Source organism: Apis dorsata, unplaced genomic scaffold (assembly GCF_000469605.1).
Source record: "Apis dorsata unplaced genomic scaffold, Apis dorsata 1.3 scaffold_131, whole genome shotgun sequence".
Lineage (NCBI taxonomy): Eukaryota > Metazoa > Arthropoda > Insecta > Hymenoptera > Apidae > Apis > Apis dorsata.
Window position 1 is genome coordinate 122,273 of NW_006263424.1, and position 11,782 is coordinate 134,054.

Here is an 11,782-nt window from a genome sequence, read left to right on the forward strand (position 1 = left end):
TCGAATATATATTTGTTGCAGAAATCCGCATCGAAAAATATTGTCGAAAATATTTAAAAACGATAATTAAATGCTGGGATAATTGATCAAGTTTTTCCTTATTAAAATCAACTCGATTTAGATTGTGATCGTGAATCGTGGAGGAAACGTGGAAGAGAAATTTAATAAACGGTGCTGGGCTCAAAAGTTTCATTGTCTGGTTCCGGTATATTAGAAAAACGCGGTTGTCAAGAAGAAAAAGCAGCAACAAGGATGGAGACCTTGGTGCCTTGCTCGCTTTCCTTGAGAAAAAATTACACTGGGCCGTGACACTGGGAGGCGAGATAAAAAGATAAAGATAAGGGGGAATAAAAAAAGCGCGAATAATGGAAAACACGAGTCGAGACATTTTGCAAGTGGAAAAATTGTATCGGAAGAGTGATAAGAAGTGAGTGGTAAGATCTTGGGGGAAAAATCGTGGAGAAGAGTGTTCAAATAATTCATGAGACGTAAGAGGAATATTGGGAGAACGAAACGTGAACGTTTCAAGATAAATAGAAGAAAGTTGAGGAAAAGTTGAGGAGACAAAACTATGGTTGATGAAATTAGAACGAATAGTTCGACATAAAAGATACTCGTAGAAAGAATAAATCTACATCAATGACAATAACATAAATGTGTTTAGAATTTAACTAATTGTAAGATTTATATAAATTTTCAAGATACTATACAATTTTAACAAATACAAAGAGAAAAACTCGTCATTACATCTTTCAAAAGAATTTAATTCTATAATTTTCTATAATTTTCATGTAGAAATTATTTTTAATCGTTACTAGACTGCGGATTTTGATGCAAAATCACATTTTTGTGATTAGATGGCTAAAGAAAAGAAACTTGAATAGAAATTTAAACATTTAAAAAAACATTTTTAAACATAAAAGTATTCGAATCATTTCCACATGAACTTAATAAAATAAAATAAAAAAAAAAAGAAGAAAAAAAGACATTATTTAATTTCATTGTTCAAATTTAGACATCTTCGTCGCATTATCGCTTAAATTGCAATCAAGCAGAATTCACGGATTGGACGTTGGCAAACCCTGTCATTAACGGATTATTATAACCATTTCAGTTACAACTGACACGCAATCGATCAGGAGACAACAATTGAGAATCGACGATTGATAATGAGCCCGGGGCCATGCGATGCGCACACGCCTCATTCCCAAAGTTATCCACGTATTACATCCAGCCCAGTCTCATCAATCGTAACCAATAAATGCGACAACCGATCACTGCGTTCGGATAATTTCACGTCCATTAACCAGCGAATCGGCCAGGTCGAAACTCACTTCGAAATGCGTTGTTTTGCGACGCAAACACTATCCATCTGCAATTGCGCTAATTTATGCAATTATCCTTTGAGCATCCGTTGATATTCTTGTCGTTAAGGTACGCTGAACACGCTTGTTCGTAACCAGGCCGAATATATGCGCAAAAGGAATTTGTAATTAACCGTTTCGACGCTAGATTTTGGACGCGTAAATGGTGATAAGCAACGTTCATTGAGAATTATTTTCGTTATTATGCGCGCGTGTACACTTGATTACACGTTATTCTCTATGATTTATGAAACGAAGGAATGTATGGCACGATGATAAGAAGAAACTTTTCCAATGGAATATTCTTAGAATTTACATCGGAAATTTCGAAAGAAAATTTGAATATGAAACGACACTTTGAATTTTATGTAATTAATCGAGATATAAGTTAGTGTGTAAATAAGAACGATAATCGATAATAGAGATAATTTTTCTCTTCGTGAAATGTTCTTGAAACACACGTATTTCGAGTATTTTTAGAGAAATCCGTACGAAAAAAATTGTTCGATATTTTAAACATTTCCATCTGAATAATTTCGCGCCAAATATGAAATTATTAAACAGTTCGATCGGACAGGGAAAATGAAACGTATCGGTCGAACGGCACAGTACGCGCCGGTTTATGTGATTACCGTTTTGATAAGGATGAATATGATTTATCAGCACGATGCAGCATCCAATTTTAGTCACAAATTCACGCGAAAACAGATATCAGGGAAACGCCCTACTCATACAGAAGTCCTGTTTATTCATATAATTTAATGTAGCCATCATTTCGTTAATCTACACAATTAATGCGAATATAGGTTACGTTCCAAAGTTATTAATCGTTTACCTGTGCAATCCGTGAACATTAAAGAAAAATCAGAGATATTGAACTTGAAGATAAAATGTAGGATATACGATAAAGAGAAGCTTCAACAACGAATAAAATAATTTTAAAAGTAGTAATCAAATTTTATGCAAATTGATCTCATCAGGAAAACGATAAAGATTTACAACTATTAATCGTATTCAAGAACTTTGAACAATGATACGAAAGAGATGGATCTCAAATATAAAATTTTATTCGATTATTTATTAGCTTTTCGGATATTGACGGAAAATTTTCATTTGTACATTGAATTTTATCTATATACAAGTCATCATCGAGTATCTAACAGTCGACTATAGAGTGTTCCGCTTTAAAACTTCAAATTGCTTCCATGAAAAATTGCAAATATTTGCCGTTTTTAAATTCTAACCTAATCCAATACCCACGGAATCGCTTCTATTCGAAAAGTGCTTAAAATAACACATTTGCCACATCTGCACGCCAGATGCTTTTACCTGCAAATTTCGTCTTCTCCTATTTCCCGCTCATATGGAATATAGTACTTGGAATTCATCTTTAATCTCTCGACAATGAGCGATCAGAAATTTTGTCGTGCATTACAAACAGAACAGCTTAATATAAAAAACATCTGGATAGACAAAATTCAACTATAACCAAAAAATATCCAGATCATGATATTTCACAGAACTACACAGAAAGAAAATAAACAAATTACCCAATTTTGCGCAACGCTTCGTATCATAGAGAAGAAAAATCCATTTCCATATTCGAGAGATACGATCCGTAAACTCGTTCAATTTTTCGAGAAGTCATTCGAAAATATAAATATAATAATAAACGTAGCTCTAGGAGAGCTGAGCTCAGGATTTGGCTGAACGGATAGCCCGGATACGGAAACAAAGAGGCAACGTTTGCCGAGACGCGAAGAAAATCCTGGAGGGCTAAGAAGGCTTGCGGCGTTAGATTCAAATATCAACTATATCCGATTATGCTCTCTCTTTCTCTCTCTCTATCTGTTTCGATACGAGGCGCACAAAGGGGGGAAATTTACACGCGAGCAGTTACGAAGATTGGTCGACCCTTCGAATCCGAGCGAAAAGGCGGCCGAGGCGAGTACAACAATAGGTAAATGCACTTCGCTAAACCCGTGCCAAGCAACGCGACTCGGAGAGTGGTGAAACAGGGGATGGAAATGGAAAAGCTTGGAAACGAGCTACTCTTTCCACCGTTCGCCAACTTTTCTTCTTCGCCACCCCCTCCCCCTTCGACCGAAAAAGAAGGCGCAAGGCAAACGACCACTTCGACGGAGGAGAAGTTCGTAACACGTCCCTTCCTTCCTCCTCCCTCCTCTCTTTTCAACGCTGCTGAGCTATCGAGAGAATCGAGATCGATTATGGATGGCAAGTGCAGCAGAGGATTGTTACGTACGAAAGAAAATGGGGATTATAGCACGTGCTTGTGTCGTAGGATGCTTGATTGTGTTGTGGATAGAGTTATGTATGTATATACGTGTGTTCAAATAATCGATGGAATTTTGTAGAATACGAGAAGATAATAATTCGATATGTGTCGAGTATTCATATCTTCACGGATCTGTATCTATTGTTTATGGATGCAGAATTCTTGTATGCAGATATATCGTCGGTTAATTATGAATTTGCAAATTGGTTAAACGTGTCAGAAATATCCGATTCGTTTTGATGTTGTGCTCTATTTGAATTTAATTGAATAATACGTGGCGAATTAAATCTCTTTGTGAATTGAAGTAATTCAAAGGTAATTGAAATATAATAATTTCATTTTTTCATTCCCAACGTCTTTCAAATATTTTACATTTTGCGTTATTATATTATATTCGAGTGAATAAAAATCGTTTTCTTTGATATTTTTCAAAATTTATACTTTCAAACTTGTCTCATTATTCTTCAGACAAGTGTAAAATATACGTTTGTGCACTCTGTGGGAAAACTTTTCATTGCGAAAATCTATCTGATTTCTATATTTCTCTTAGCAAACAAATAAATATATTCCCGAGAAATATTAAGAATTCTTCGAAAAGCACTTTATCGATGGACGAAGATTATCAATTATGAAATTATTCGAACGAATCGTTTCAAATCAGCTTATTACTTCCAAGAATTCCATCGCATTTAGAGATTGCTGTTAAACGAACTAATTTAATGGAAACCAGTGGCAGCAACCGCGGGTGGTCGAAAATAAAACCGCCGATAAAAATATTTGTGAAACGAAAGGTGGATCGATACTGTCGCCGAGGCGTGTTGCAAAAATATTGGAAGAAAAAACAATACCGAGATTCTTGTTTGATATTTTACACCACTAGGGAAAACTGGATTTGTCATGTGATAATACATTGTTTACTGTGCAAGCAATTGATCCGATCGAAAAGACAAATCCGTTACGTTTCGAGAAAAACGTAAATTCTCGCCACTGGTTTTTCCTATACATAGGGTGTGTATTGTTTCCTCACAAAGCGCATATATATATATATATATATATAGTAGAGCGCGTACTTTCGTGATGAATGACCTCATTTTTAATAATTAAACAAACGCAGCATGTACGAGAAACACCGGAGCGAACGCATAACGCGACCACGAGAAATAATTTTATGATGTACCTACTGCAAAATTCTGTCGCGATAAAATTTCCCTTTTAGAAACGTTTCCCTGGGAACTATGATATACGAGCGTAGTATAAGTTATAGGATATATGCAAAATGATAAAATGAGAAGATCGATATCCTCATCTTTTCGAAAAGAGAAGAAAGAAAATATTCTAGCATCATACAAAATTAATATATCTGACCGATGCATCGATCGATTTTTCTCGAGTGAAATGATATATCATATCTAGTTTTCATTTTTTCCGACGATCAAAACATATATATTCATCTCGTACAATGAGTTCAACCGATTTATGCAACGGAACAAAGAATTCGTATCCCATCTTCTCCATCCGTATCTGTGTAATTTATCTACTGTAAAATATCAACCCCGGCCAGATGAGATCTTAAGATGAGACCGTTGGAGTACTTTAGTCGATTGCAAACACTGCAACCAATGAGACCAGTTTCCAGCAAAGGCCTATCTCTCTCTCTCGACGACGAAAAAACCATTCCATTCTTCATTTCTCTCCCTACTCTCTATATATTAACCTCTTCCCATTTTCTTCCCCTTTCACGTATTCTTTTTCTTTTTTTCTTTTTTTTACTTTCCTACCCACTCGCGAGGATTCGTAATCATCCACCGTCACCGGCCACGATTTATGGAGACGCCGGCAACTTTTCGAACTTCCGAATTGCCTATGCCCAATCACGATTCACGCCAATTATAATAAGAATTTACGAGCGATCGGAATGACCGGGCATCGACAAAGCGTCGTGGAAAGGGCGCGAGAGATAATAGATCTTTCTCCTCGTTCGGTTGGATTCTTCGTGGATTACGTCTCACGAATCCCGCCCTTTTTTCGCGAAATGCCCGATAGATTTACGGGGGTAATTACGCGCTTTCGTCGCTTTTCCGCAAACCGAATGGGCGAACCACTCTCCTCGAACCGTTTCTCCCCCTCTTATTTTCATTATTCTTACTCCCGTTCCCATTTCGCCGCCCCCAACGTCTTCTCGAGAAGTTTGCCCGAGTTTTTCGTCTCACCCTCATCCGTTCGATTCGATATTTTTCAGATACCGCGCTCGATCGTCGTGGCTCGATATTCCTCGAAAGTAACCTCGATCGATAAGCACCAGTTCTCTTGGTATCGCGGAAAATGAACGCCAAGTTTCGGTTTCGGTTGCTTCTGCTTGTCGTGAATGGAGCCGTTCATCTTGCGCAATGGTGGATAGAACAGTTGATGCTTTGAACACGATATATTTTTCACGGGGAAACGGGATGGAAATTGAAACGCGGAGCTGAACGTATTTTTTGATGTATTTTGATTATTATTATATGGAAGGTATGTTTCTTAAAGTGAGTTTAAAAGAATATTGTATAAGATATAAATGATTCTTTTAGTTAAAATATTTGATATCAAAATCTATTGGATTATATATCGATGTATCGATTGGCTTTTTTAATTTTTTCGCATTAATCTATCATCTTTAATCGACAGTTTCATTGTTTGTCACCTATGTTTGTTTGCTTCTTCCATTCATTCTACTATCACTAATTACTCTATGGTTTTTAGGCAATCATATTCAATATTTTAACACTTACGTTAATATTTTGGAATTTACATATCCCTTTTCTAAAATTTCAAATTTTGCATCATTGTTATATAAATTATTATTATCAAATTATTAAAATCGTAAAGTATACTAAGAATTTCAGATGTACTAACGTAAGCGTTATAAATTCTTAAATTTAAAAATAAACTTCATCGATTAATAATAAAATTCTACAAACGGAACAAGATTTATGATTCATTACCATCATACAATATTTCTTATACGAGATATCCTACTCATTTGCATAATCATTTTCAGAAATCTTCCTGGAATTCCGTTTGGTAAACATTCGGCGATCGTTTATCCATTATTCATCGATCAGAAGAAACTGTTTAACCGGTGAAATAAAATCAGCTTAATTACAAGTTGATAACCATCGAGACTCCCACTTCCGTTTACCTTTCAACAACCACGATCACTCGATATGATGGTAAATCTCATCCGAGTATGGCCACGAGGAGAATTCTTTGCCTTTCATTTTGCATTACTGTAACATGATTCGTCTATAATCTCTTGTCTATAACACGTGTTACATGGCGTTTATCTAAGCGATATGCGTCAGCATCGTATTAAGCAAACACATGAAGGAATAACGTATGAGGTGAGTAACCAAGAGTGTGGATATAACGTTACATTACTAAGAATACGTTGAATATTAAATTAGCAATACCAGTTTAAGGAATATATGACAGAAAATAATTTATATTTTCGTTAAATTTCATCGTTATATTCATTGTTGACTACCATGTTCATTGATAATTGCAATAATACAAAGCTAAATAGCTTCTATGGATTCTACTTGTTAAATATGCAATCACTTCGGATGTATCTAACCACGTTTCTAAATATTCCATGCTCTCGAGAATTAACTAAAGATTCGTTATATAGATCCTTAACAACAAACTATTTTTCAGAGTATGTATATTTTACGAAACAAATATTTTAATGGTCGAAGTTCTAAGATAAAAGAAAAATAGAATTAAAGTTAAAAGGAGCGAACGAAATGAAATAAAATAGAAAATTGCTGAGAAGAGAGATATAATCGATGCGAAATTATTTCGCTAATATCGAACAAATCCTTCTTTTCAAATAAAATTCGTTATAAGGAACTCTTTTGCAAACTGTCGCATCCAACTACAGTGAAACAAATGCAAAAAGTTTTACGCAATAAATTGCAATCTATAAAAGGTGCAATCGTGTTTTAATTAGCAGAACTATCGCAAAAACACGTTGTCCTTTTTATGAATGCCTTCAGGCTTGGCTCGAAACGAATACCGGTTCTTCGAAGAAACTTCTATCACGTTTTATAAGATCTTCAACATTCGTTTGCATGATTACGAGATGGAAATTTTCGAAGATTTATCAAACGAAATTATATTGCTGTATTAGCTATTATATAATTTGAATGAGATTTCAAAGATTTTTAATGAAATTTATCGAATGAAAACTATATTGCAAAACTTGGATGAAATTTAGTATTATATATATATATAAAGCGAACTAATTTAGGCCAGAATGCTGATTCCAGGTTTGCAGCTTTGAAGCAAAACACAACTAACCAAGTCTAATATGCGAGAAAATGCTGCTATTACAGATATGGTGCCAGCATTGCAACTTTAACTTCATTAAGCAATTATACTAATTATCGTAGACAGCTTAGATTTCTGAGGGAGAATTAAACGCAGACGTTTTCTAAAAACATATTATTTCCATGACGAGGTAATTATTATTTCCGAAATTTAAAAATTTTTTAAAAATACAAACAATGGTATTAAAAAATTTCAATTAAAAATTAAAAAAAAAGAGAAATAAAATTTCTGAATTTCATAAAATATTTTATTCACATATAGTAACTCTTCTGCTTTTGTATCGCGAATAATAGAAATTAATTTAACAGTAATATAATTTATTATATAACGTATAAATATCAATTTTATAATACGAGAACAGATTATATATAATCCTATTAAAATTCGTGGCGCAACACGGAATTATTCTGGATTGGTTTAAGCGTTTAAATCGCCGATTAGATTACTGATTTTCTAACTAATACATATTGCATTAAATCTTAAAATAACAATTCGCGTAAACGTTGATCTTAGCGAATAAAAATTTATAAATGTAGTATGCTTATATCATTATTATACGGCTTTATCTATTAATAATTTATAAATAAAAGATATATCTAGGTAAATTATTCATCGAAATGGTATTTGTGTGACACTATTCTAAATAAAGATAATAGAAATCTATCAATAAGAATTTTAATTGATATCTAATTAACTTAATTTTTCATTCAATACTTTATTTTCCATGCATTAATATTGTGAAAAAAAAATAGCACACTATGATATCATTCATACCATTCCGATTATTAAAAAAAAAAACATAAGATTTAACGCATTTAGATTGTCAAACCGAATGGGACAAAATATTGAGACATTATTTCACGAGATGAATAAGAAAACTTGGAAACTTTTTACGATTCTATTTTAAAATAATTGTAAAACTTCAATTTGATTAAAATTCGTGCCATTTCGTAATACATTCTTCATTTGTATTAAAAAATGGATTGAAATGAAGGAAATATAGCTAATAAAAAAGAAATTATTTAAAAAATAATACGAAATATATTGGAATATATATCGAACATTATTAAAATAAAAATATATTAAAATAAATTATTCAAATGACTCTAAAAGTAATTTTTTTTGTTTCATTAATAATGTATATATTTAATTAATTTTTTTTTTCAGAAAAAATCAGAAAAAATTATTTCTAATCCTAATAAGAAAAAAAAATAAAGTTTCTTGGTAGCAATATAATAATAATATATAATCGATTTAAAATAAATATTCCTATATTTAATTTTCAAATTATATGACGTGATGAAGTAACTAAAGAAATAGTTCTTTACTAAACTAAAAACTTTACTAAACTAATTCTCTCCTTTTTTCCCTAACTTCAAATTCAAACGCATATCAATCATCATTTTATTGCATGCTAATCATGCAAACGTGACATTAGCTAATTTTAACGATAAGAATGAAATTCAAAGTTCTCATTGCATTGTACGTTATTGTACAATTAACGATCGATCAACATAATGTAGCTTTCAACGATAAAGCCACGATATATGTATAATATATGTATATATATCGCATTGTTCTACATATACAAAAGAAAATAAATTAACTTACCGAAATAGTCCGCCTGTACCACCAGTTGGCCCAGAACGAGCAGGAAAACAATCGTCAGCATGGTGACATGAATCACTCGTCCTTAAGACAGCACCAATTATCGTCTTGACATCTGGCACACACAGAACACACAAGCTTTAAGTCGACGCGACACAAATATCAACACATCATACTCTCTTGTTCATCGAAGAGCGTAGATTAAACGTGAAACACTTTCGAAAAAAAGTAAAAACCCAGGTGTGGCATGTGAACACGAGGACGTTATGCTTCGAAGGACAATCACGAATTTCACGAAGTCAAATCGACGCCATTGAACTGGTCCGTTTCTCCGTGTTGCGCATATTAAACTAAATTTGAAACGTTTTCGGCGCATTGACCGTTTAACGTACTAATATCGATTAATTAGTATCGATCGAACGCGAAAACAGATCAGGCGTTGTATGTACAGGCAATTATTCTCATCGATTATTCGAGATATCGAAATTACAGCCAATCAACGTGGTTATACGCAATGCACAAATATCGATGTCTGACAGATTATAATATCGCTGCTTTGTAAATGCGTCGTTTACATAACCTCCCAAACTGATCACGTGGTCTCGCGAACAGAACGTTTCACTGGTATGCATTCACCGGAGAAATGCTATCCATCATCACTCAAATGCATGCTGTCAATTGTGCGTAGTAACAAAGATAGATCACGTAATTGAAGGTTTTCCTTTTCGTTGTGTACGATCATCGACGACAATCGAATCGAAGCGAGTTCACGGAAAAAAGTACGCGAAAAGAAAGTAGAACTTTCGTTATGACACTGCACTAAAATGGTCGATAATATCGAACGTCACTTTTTTATTGATAATCACTAATGAACTTTCTCAACGATGATGTTGTGTTTCGATAATCAGCGCGTGAAATATAACGTTATTTCGTACAGAATTTAATGAGAAAAAACGTATAACACCCCCGTGTATTCGGTTCGACGTTCGGCGCGCGACTGACGACTGGAACGATTTCAAACTGGGTGAGCGTGACGTCAGAGTCGTACGCATCCGCGCGAGATCCGCTAGCCAATCAGAAAGCATCTGCCTCTTCGACGATTTGTGTTTGTCTCAGAAACTGTGTTCTTTGGCGGTGATCGTGACCTCATAAATCTTGACCACTGAAACGACAATTGGTAAAAGTTATTTTATTTGAATTAATATTTAACCCTTTCATTAGTTTTGTGTGTTGTGTAATATATTCGAGTGGAATATGAGAAGATACGTATAGATATTCGTCGCATGGAATGTTATATATAAGTGAATAGTATGTTTCAATTGAGATTGAACAATAGCAATGTGAGTACAATTTTTAACATATTTTTTTCTATTTTATATTCTATTTTATATTTTAAACGATATATTTCGATATTTTTATTAATATTTTAGAACTTTTTTTAAAATTTCGATCATATTTCTGTCTATCAGAAATATAAAAAAAATCTATTTGTATAACATAACCTGTATCCATTTACAAATCAGAAAATTTGTTTAGTAGAATTAAAGAATAAAATATAAAAAGAAAATTTTCATTTATATTTTTTAATGAAATTATATTTTTACACATAAATAAAAGATTTATAGTTAAAGACACTATTTCAAATGCTATTTTTTGATAAATATTTGAACGATAATTCTTTTTCATTTTAATATATGCTATGAGTATATACTCATATCAATATATAATTATTATTCATAAATCAAAAAAGATTAGCTTATACATAATATGTTATAAATTTAATCTTGGTTTGAATCCAAATTATCTAATTGAAATTCACATTAAACAAATGTTCAATAATTCATTATAGAAAAGTTACGGTGTAACATTTTTTTTTAATATAGTTTTCTTCATATAAATTTTTCTTCATATTAAATCTTTTTCACATATACATCTTTGAATTCACATATTTATCTTTATATGTCAATATAAAGATAAATATATCAATATATGTCATTTTTTTTAATATTAAGATACTAAATATAATATTAATGTCACTATAAATGATAAATCTATTAATATAGAAGGTATATGCTCACAGGATTTTTTTTCTTTCATTTCAAAGTTTTATTTATTATTGTTTCATCAAAGAAGAAGTTGTTTGTTC

The 11,782-nt window shown here is 32.8% G+C and overlaps 1 long non-coding RNA gene across 1 annotated transcript in view; it reads right to left on the bottom strand.

Moving 5' to 3' along the window:
• LOC102673982 overlaps positions 1-10,647 on the bottom strand; it is a 116,597-nt gene extending 105,950 nt beyond the window's left edge. The window contains exon 1 of the long non-coding RNA XR_004150021.1: positions 9,640-10,647. This is a non-coding gene — a long non-coding RNA (uncharacterized LOC102673982). The remainder of the gene's footprint in view (positions 1-9,639) is intronic.
• Positions 10,648-11,782: the final 1,135 nt, after the last annotated feature.